Genomic DNA, 10,085 nt, shown 5'->3' with positions numbered 1-10,085 from the left:
CGGTCGCAGAGTTACTTACTTGGGTATCTGGACGGTTGCAGTTGAGACACGCATCCTCTGTTGTGTCCGGACACTTTACTCGTGATCCGAAGAATAATCGATACATCCCTTCGAGCGTCACGCCGAAGAAGTGTTAAATGGTTTGCGGTCCTTCTGGGTTGAACTCTCACATACGGAGAGATCGACGTTGGCATGGCAGGACCCGACAAACTAACATTATGTGAATTACTTTGACGAGACTGATATCCCTCTTGAGCAGATCTCGGATGCGGCTTTGCAATGTTAGCATGTCATTAACTGGTCCCCAGTCCAGCCCCTTGTTGACTAATGATGCCAGTTGTGGCGGTGGGGCAGAGCGGAAGGCTGGGGCGGCTGCCCACTTTGTACCTCGGGGTGATGTGATGTAAAACCACTCCCGTTGCCATAGGTCGGACACCTCCGGGAAGGAACCCCTTTGCCATAAGGCGTCGACACCTTTGCTTATTATAGCGCCTCCGCACTCTGCGTGTCGCCCGTCGATCATCTTCGGCTTCACATTGAAGGTCTTGAGCCATAAGCCGAAGTATGGGGTAATGCGGAGGAAGGCCTCACACACGATGATAAACGACGAGATGTGAAGGAAGGAATCTGGAGCTAGATCATGAAAATGTAGCCCGTAATAGAACATGAGCCCTCTAGGAAGGGAGTGGGAGATGAATATGACACTCTCATTGGGTTTGGGAGTGGGGATAACCTGCCCTTGAGCGGGTAGCCTGTGAAGGATTTCGGCGGTCAGATACCTAGCCTCCCTAAGCTTCTTGATGTCCTCCTCTGTGATGGAAGAGGCCATCCACCAGCCTTGAATGTTGGATCTGGACATGGTTGAAGGTCTAGAGCACTTAGACTGAACCTTGGGTGTTGGAACTCGAGGTAGGGGAAGGGAAGGATTGGGCGTGGAAAGAAAAGGACAGGTCTTGACCTCTTTGTAAAGAGGGTGAATACCAAGCGTCCTCCACATGGCCGTTTGGAACTTGCCTAAACCGAGGAGTCATACTAATGGCACGGTTGGGTTACCCGCGCCCGTATTGATGAGAATCCCGTGATAAGGGGGACACAATCTCTGCTTCGACAAGATGTGCCAATAAAACCGCCTCGCGAGACGTGCAGTAGCAGGTTGAGAAAAATGGTTCGTATAATGACCGGGCCACAGCGTGATGTCACGCTATGAAAAGTTGTTAGCATATTAGATTTGTAGAATATTGTGCTCTCTACGGTGGTACGTGGAATTTGTTTTGCAGAGCCGGACACGATTCATGTGTTCAAAATCTACCTTGGAGTATTCGGAGAAGGAACCCACCTTGCAATGCCGAAGACAATCTACGCACCGGACTCATCATCATTGAAGCCTGGTTCAGGGGCTACTGAGGGAGTCCAGGATTAGGGGGTCCTCGGATAGCCAGACTATGTACTTATGCCGGACTGTTGGACTATGAAGATACAAGATTGAAGACTTTGTCCCGTGTCCGGGTGGGACTCTCCTTTGCGTGAAAGGTAAGCTTGGCAATTCGGATATGTAGATTTCCTTCTCTGTAACCAACTCTGTGTAACCCTAGCCCCCTCTGGTCTCTATATAAACCGGAGGGCTTAGTCCGTAGGAGAACAACAATCATAATCATAGGCTAGCTTCTAAGGTTTAGCCTCTACGATCTCGTGGTAGATCAACTCTTGTAATACTCATATCATCAAGATCAATCAAGCAGGAAGTAGGGTATCACCTCCATCGAGAGGGCCTGAACCTGGGTAAACATTGTGTCCCCGCCTCTTGTTACCATTAGCCTTAGACGCACAGTTCGGGACCCCCTACCCGAGATCCGTCGGTTTTGACACCGACAGAGACCGAAAAGTTACAGAAAGGAAATAGAGAGTTTGCAATCCCATCTCGGTGAGATCAAGATCCCTATCGGTGAGACCGAAGTAACTAGGGTTTGTGGCAGTGGCTATGTCAAGTGAAACTCGGTGGTGCCGGATAGATCAAATCGGTGGGGTCGAGTTGGACATTTAGTTTTAGGACAGATGTGGATGTGAGAAAGTGGTTGAGGGTTTTGCAGCATATCACAAAGCATTTTGAGCAAGTAACCCATTATGCAACACCTCATCCCCTTTTAATAGTATTGGCTTTCCCATGGACTCAATGTGATCTTGGATCACTAAAATGAAAATGTAGATTCTTGAGCTTGTTGCCAATATATGTCCTTTGCATTTTGAGGGGGTCCACATCTCTAGTCCATGCCCTACCCAACATTCAACTGTCTGAAATGATTATCTTGAAATAGCATTAGTTCAATGAACTATATGTTGTTAAGAATTACCAAAACCACCCAGTGATTAGTTGCACTTTCAATCTCCCCCTTTTTGGTAACTGATGACAACATATAGATCAAAGCTTCGACAAATGATAATAAGAATGAAGTATGTTGTTGCTTTGAGAGGAATGTGATAAGTAAGAGCTCCCCCTAAATTTGTGTATAGCTAAAATTTTCTTTGGACTACAAATGCACAATCTGTTAGGATCATGGGTTACTCTTCAATGTCACATACATCTTGGTGGAGCGCTCAAAATGATAACAAATAAGAACAAGCACTCATCACCAAGGAAAAGTGAATGATCATACATGAGATAGATATTGTTAACATCCAAGCATAAGCATAAAGAGTGATATGATCAAGCACATGATCATACAAAGAATATCACACATACAGACATTATGTATCTCAAACAGGCAAGCAGAGCAAAATATAGCAAAAAGCGACAACTCTCTCTCTCTCTATCTATCTCTCTGAAACCTATGATCTATACACTTTCTCCCCCTTTGGTAACAAGTTACCAAAAATCTCAAAAAGCATATTGCTATGCATCTCTCTAGGCTTGATCTTCGGGAGGTGGTGTTGAGATGACTCCAAGGATGAAAGCTTCTGTAGAGGTTGTTAGAACTGGAGGGGTTGCCACTGGAGGGGCAACAGGAGCTGTAGGAGCTGTCGCTGCAGGTGCTGAAGTTGTAGCTCTAGTGTTTGTTACTGGCACTACTGCAGACCTTTGTGACCTAGGCACCCTGTTGAACACATGTGTAGTAGCTTTGCCCTTTCTCTCCTGAGCTTCTTCCTGGAGTTCTTCAACAGTTATCTGAATCTCAGTTGCCTTCAAGTCCAGATCATAGAATTTTGCTTCTATTAACCTCTCCAAGCTCTCCTAGTTCTGAGTCAGGGTAGCTAGTCCTTTCTCAACCCTCGGGATTGATTGAATCAGAAACCCAAGTTGGTCTTGTTCGGACTTGAGAAAGACTTCTTAAGCCTCTGCTGCACTTGGCATCTTTGCTGCTTTTGCTACCCTGGCCTTCTCCTTCTTCTCATGAGCTGCAACTGAAGATGGATCATTAGCATCCATGAAAAATGTGTTGTCCTCAAATTCAGGCGGCAAAGGAAGGTGTTCTTTGTCCAAAAGATACACTCCTTGCTTCATCTTGTGATTGACTAGCTCTTGGATGTGTGGAGCATATCAACAAGATCTCTTCTAGTCAGTTGTTATCCTTTTGATTATCTCTATAATTAGGCTCGTCGCCTTGAATTTCCGTGGCACAACATCAAACAACTGCAACAAGTTGATGGAATGGCCTCTGATCATCCTGTGATCTCTAGATTTGGGCAACAAAGTGTGACTCAATATAGTGTTTATGGTGGCCAAACCAGATAGCAAATAATAGATACATCCAAAATTGTGTGTTTCCAAGGCCTCGTCTGGAATTTCCTTATACATATTGGCCATGGTGTTGTGATCCTTCTTCTTCTCAGCATACACATCAATTTGATGTTCTTCTTCTGCAGGGGCATTTATGATCCTAGACCAGTCATTAATAGTTGATTGGTGCCTCTACCCTTGTATCATCCACACAATTCTTTCATCTAGATAGAAATGAGTTGTTGAGTAGAATTGCATAATGAGCTCATCATTCCATTTGGTGAGCTTCTGACCTATAAAGTCATTAACACCATTAGCTTTGAAGCTTTCATGCACTCCTGGGAAATGATCGGCACTAGCATCAATGAATTTCCAATCCACCCATCTCATATCACTGACTATGGTTTTCTTATCCAGCAATATTGTTTCACAGAAATCATGTTGCTCTTTGGTGTGGAACCTGTAGTCCACTACAGTCCTCCTCCTCACAGCATAAGGATCATCTTGTCTCCACTTCCTGATACTAGCATCCTTTCTTTCCATCATATTTTCAGCCATTGGGTGACTGTCATTATGGTCTGGAATCTTGGGCTTGAGCTTTCTGAGCACTTTGGCTATAGCTTCTTCAGCAGCTTCAGGCACTGTGGCCTTGTTCTTCTCTGTAGCAGGTATGTTTCTGGTACTTTTATTTGGAGCTTGAGCTAGAGCTTTGGGGTTGTCTTGGGTTTTGAAGGAGCTGCCCCAGACTTGATGGCATCCCCCATCAGCTTTTGTGCCTTTGCAGGAGGTTCTTGAGCAGCAACCTCTTCTTCCTCTTCCTCTTCACTTTCAGAGTTCTTTCTCATTGAAGGATTTCCAATCACTCTAGCTGTTGTCTTTCTGACCCTCTTCTCCCCTTCTTCACCTGCTTTTGGCTCAAGTGAGAAGACCATTGTTTCCTGAGTGGAAGTTCTGGCGTTTGACATGGGAACTCTCCTGACATGTGCCTTCTTGTGCATTACAGGCTTTCGTGCAGCAGCAGTTCCATATTCCTTTTTCAGCACCTTCTTCTTGGAGCTAACTTCCTCCTCAACAGCCACATAATCCTCATCCTCTGAACCTAAGGTTCTCTTCTTTCTTGTCCTTGTTGCTGCCTTGGTCAAGTTGCTTGGAGTGCTCCTGCTGCCATCATCTAAGCTGCTGGAGGGACTAGTGCCCTTACTCATGTGCACTTGCTGTTCTGATTTCTTCTGGCTATAGCTCTGGTCAGACATTCTGCACAGCAAACTGAGAACTGTCCCTATGAGTAGATGTAGATGAGGAAGAGTAGATGAGCATCACAAAGTGCAGAGTTTTTGCAAAAAGAATGAGTCAAAAACTTAGTTTTAGTTTTCTACAAGAAGCATTTCGGAGCAACCAATTTGTACAACTCGGTGACATCGAAGCAACTTTGGAGTCTAAACATGTGGAATCGGTCAGACCGAGGCATAGTTCGGTGATTCTAGTTTGCTAGGGTTTCACAAAGTCCTGGTATCGGTCATACTGATTAGCAATTTTCGGTCAAACCAAAAATCACTTGTGCTTTGGCCTAAGCCAAATCGGTGGAACCAATTCCTACAACTCGGTCGGTCCAAGATGAGTTCGGCGGAAACCTAACCCTAAATTTTCAAATCAAATCTAGTCTAATGGAGATTCTCTATGGATGGATCGATCTCATACGTGGAATAGAACATGGCATTGTCCTTGTGCATAGATTCGGAAGTAAAAGAGTGCACAAGGCGTCGAACTCATACCCTAGTTCGGCGATGAGTTCGCTACAGCGACAACATGGGCGAAGAAATCCATTGGTGGCAGCGGAGACCAGCGGCAGGAGGTCGCTGGCGATGAGGTGATGATCAGGAGACTCGAGAGGCAGAGCAGGACATGCACGGGCGACAGGGTTTTGAAGTGATTTCCAAAATCTGGCTCGTTAGTATTTATATGCTGACACTATCGTTGTGACCAAATGGAACAACTCGGTGGCACCAAGACGCAGAATTGCAAGCGGTTACTGCAACTCGGTGAGACCGAAGGGTTCTAATTGGTTGCACTGAGATTGAAACTTGATCAACCCAGTGAACTCAGTGTGACCGAAATGGAGGAGTCGGTTAGACCGAAATACACAATGAGGTTTTGGAAGTTTTAAGCCTATGACAAAATGGAACTCCAAGTGCTCCTCACACAGAGGGTTTGAATTTGACTTAGATCAAACTTTTGTGATGTAGCATGAATAGAGTTTGAGAAGACAAAAGCATAGATAGCTAGAGGGAGTTCTTCGGCATTCTTGTCCATACATTTGGCAAAAAGAAGAAACTTCAAACAATCAAAGCAACAAATGGATATCCTCGAATGAGAGAAAACAGCATGCTCACACAATAAAATGGCAATTAAAACATGTGGCAAAGCATGCACAATCACTCTAGCATCTATCAAGCAATTGGCGATGACTAGGTCATCTATATATGAGTATATTGACATAGAGTCAAATGAGAACATTTGATCATAGGTCATACTCATCGTTTAAGCACAAGTGGGGTTACCACTTTTACATAAAGCATTGTTGTGTTCACACCATTAGAGTTGCTTTAGCTCAAATCTTAGAGTAAAGCTTCCCCTAGATGTGATATTCCCCCTTAAGAGGGATCAACTAATCTTGCGTTTTGTCAATGATGACTTCATGTAGATATCGAAGATGTGGATGCTCATTGTTGATGTAGATCATTTGAAGCAATCCATTGGAGTGAGTTGCACTTTCAGTACCTACATGGGTTAGTACCACAAGGAACAAACAAGGATATCCATAGACATAGAGTGAAGCACACACATGATGATGTCCATGAAAGCATTAGGTTACCTTGTCCCCTGTCTTACCAACAAGAGGGTTTGTGACTCCTTGAACTATTGCAAGATGTGGAAGTTGTTTGCACTTGTCCTTGCCAAAATAAATATGAGTGAAGTATGTTGGCGGAGTCACCCTTAAGAACTCTCTAGGTCTTCTTCTTCGGGATCCACATCATCTTGATGGGAATCCTTGGAGTTGTAGATGTACTTGACAAAGTAGAACCTGATGAAGTCTTGGGAACCCACTTGACCAAGGTGTTCGGAGCATCTTCAAATGCATCAATCTCTTCTTGAAGCTTGTCCGTGCCTTTTAGCTTGTGGTCTTGTGGTGGAAGATCATCTTGAGATTGTGTCCCCTTGAATGAAGTAGGATCATACTTATCTTGTTGAGGAACAAGCTTCGTCTTGGTGTATTGATCTTCTTCCCACTCAACTCCATTAGCATTAAACTTTTGTTCGAAACCAACACCTTGATTCTTCTGGTGCCTTCCTTGCTTGCGTACAATTTCCTAAAATTGCTTACTTCCGGTAAGGCTTTTGTAAAAACCTTTATCTATAATTCCCTTCAATAAGATATTTTCTTGCTCCAGTATAACTTGGCTAAGAGAATCATTAGTGGAATCAAGTGAAGTACTAGAAGCAACAATATTGGTTTTAGCATGATTATTGTTACTACTAGAAGAAGAATATTTCTTGTTCTTGTTGCTAGATTTTACTTGTAACATGTAAGTAGATAAGAGTAAATGCTTGGCAATGTAAGAAGAACTTTTCTTCCGAAGATCATCATTGATGGCCTTTAAGAACTCATGCTCTTGCTCAAGATTGAGCTTTTCGAAGCGTAACTTCTCATAAGTTTTTAAAAGTTCTCAATGATCTTCTAAAGTAGTTTCATGAGCTAACTTAAGAGTGTTTAGTTCTTTAGTTAGATGCTCGATCTTCTCCTTATCATTGTCATTTGTTTTAGCATGATTAATTGACGTTTCATCATAGTATTCATCACTAGAGTTGTCAACAAGTAAATCATCATCACCTAGCAAGTCATCTTCATCATTATTGAAATTAACATACTCGGGGTGTGTTACCTTGGGGACTTTAGCCATGAACCATCTCCCAATTCCTTCATTTGGTGAGTAAAATATGTCGTAGGAGTTGGTTGACACAAGTGCTAGACCAGCATCACCTTCATATTGAGTATATTCGGAGTCGGAGTGATAACTTCTCTTGGAGTGATGGTCGGAGTCGGAGCCGGATACCCATTCACCAACATGATCTTGATGTCTTTGTATTGTGTAGCTCCTTGATGACTTGTCCTTCCTTTCCGAATCCTTGCTTCTTCGAGAGGTTCTTCGTTCATAATGATCATATCTACTCCTTCTCTCTCTTGGAGGTGATTCTTCCCTTTTGCTTCTTCTTTTAGGTGAGTCTTCTCTTCTTTTGTAGGAAGCCGTATACTCATTGGAGTAGTGTCTGGGTCTTTCACAATTGTAGCAGTTTCACTCACGACTAGAAGATCTTTTGTCATTGTAGGACCTTGACTCGGAACTTCTTTCCTTGCTTTTGCTCTTGTAGAATTTGTTGAAGTTCTTCACCATTAAGCTCAGTTCTTCATTGAAGGCTTGTTTCTCACTTGATGATGTAGGAGCATCACATGAGGCTTTGTAAGCACCACTAGACTTGTTGTGAAGCTCTTCTTTGTCCTTGAGTGACATCTCATGAGCAACAATTCTTCCAATGACGTTGGTTGGATTGAGATCTTTGTAATTTTGCATCACTTGGATCAATGTGCACACAGTGTCATATTTTCCATCCAAGGCTCTCAAGATCTTTTTGATGATGAATTTGTCGGTCATCTCTTCACTTCCTAAGCCGGCAATCTCATTTGTGATGAGAGCAAGCCTAGAGTACATTTCAGCGACACCTTCCCATCCTTTATTTTGAACATGTCAAGTTGACTTTGAAGCACATCCAACTTGGATTCCTTGACGGAGTCGGTACCTTCATGCATATCAATCAAAGTATCCCAAATTTCCTTTGCATTCTCAAGACGGCTGATTTTTTTGAATTCTTCAGGGCACAATCCATTGAAGAGGATATCGCAAGCTTGAGCATTGTATCGCAACATCTTTAGTTCTTCCGCGGTAGCTTCACGGTTTGGTTCTCTCCCATCAGAGAATTCACCTTGCAAGACAATACACACAATAGCCGAAACAGCAGGGTTATGTCCAAGAATATGCATTTTCATCTTATGTTTCCAACTAGCAAAATTAATACCATCAAAATAAGGACCTCTACAGTGGTAGTTTCCCTCGCTAGACGCCATACTCTCCTAGGTTGTGAAACCAAGGCTATGATCACCAAACTATGGAAATCTAGGCAAATGGAGACCGTAGCTCTGATACCAATTGTAGGATCAAAAGTATGTCTAGAGGGGGGTGATTAGACTAGTTAACCAAATAAAAACTTAATCTTTTCCCAATTTTAGTTCTTGGCAGATTTTAGCAACTTAGCACAAGTCAAGCAATCATAATACAATTCACGCAAGCATGCAAAGAGTATATGAGCAGCAGAAAGTAAAGCATGCAACTTGCAAGAAAGTAAAGGGATGGGATTGGAGTGTGCAAACACAATTGGAGACATGGTTGTTTTTGGCGTGGTTCTAATAGGTGGTGCTATCATACATCCACGTTGATGGAGACTTCAACCCATAGAGGGTAACTGTAACATCCCAAAATTCTAAATTTTGGAATGTTATACATATAGATAGTTATGATTGATTGTTTGATTGATTGTGTGAAATTGAGTGAAATTCAAAACTTTTGAAAGTTAAATGAGAGGGAATAAAAGGACTTTCCCAAACTTTCATTTTGCATTCGTGATCTCCGTGAATTGAAATTCTTTTCACCACAAAACCCTGGAGAGAAGATGGCATGACTTCTTCCATTTATTTAAATGACAAGGGGTGTTGAACATGTTTGAATTTCATTTGGAAAATATTTCCAACCCAGGAACTTTATGCAACTCAATGATTTTCACGAGCGAAGATAAAATGACTTCTTCAAAACATATGAAATATGAGTTGGGAGTTTCAAAGAATTAAATTCAAAGTTCTTTTGAATTTATTTTCAATTTGGAGTTATTTGAGTTTTATTCAAATTATTTTTCTCCAAAATATAAAATATAGGGAAAATAGGGTAACATGATTCCCTACATCAGAAAATTGGAGAGAAATAAATTTGAATTAATTTTGGTATTTTTAAAATGATTTTTATTGGATTTTACTAGAGCAGAAGCACTCTTTGCTTTATTTGAATTTCTGTGGATTTTATTTGATATTACAAAAATGTTCACGATGTAGGAAATCTTTTTCTGAAAATTTTGATATATTATATGCCTATAGTATATTTTTATTTATTTTGGTATTATTTTATTTTCCGAAAAATTTGTTTAAAAAAACAAAACTTTCTTCCGCCGAACTAGGCCGGCCCAGCTCCTGCCAGGCCAAGGCCCAGCCCAG

Source organism: Triticum dicoccoides, chromosome 4B (genome assembly GCF_002162155.2).
Source record: "Triticum dicoccoides isolate Atlit2015 ecotype Zavitan chromosome 4B, WEW_v2.0, whole genome shotgun sequence".
NCBI classification, from domain to species: Eukaryota; Viridiplantae; Streptophyta; class Magnoliopsida; order Poales; family Poaceae; genus Triticum; species Triticum dicoccoides.
This window is presented reverse-complemented; position numbering follows the sequence as displayed.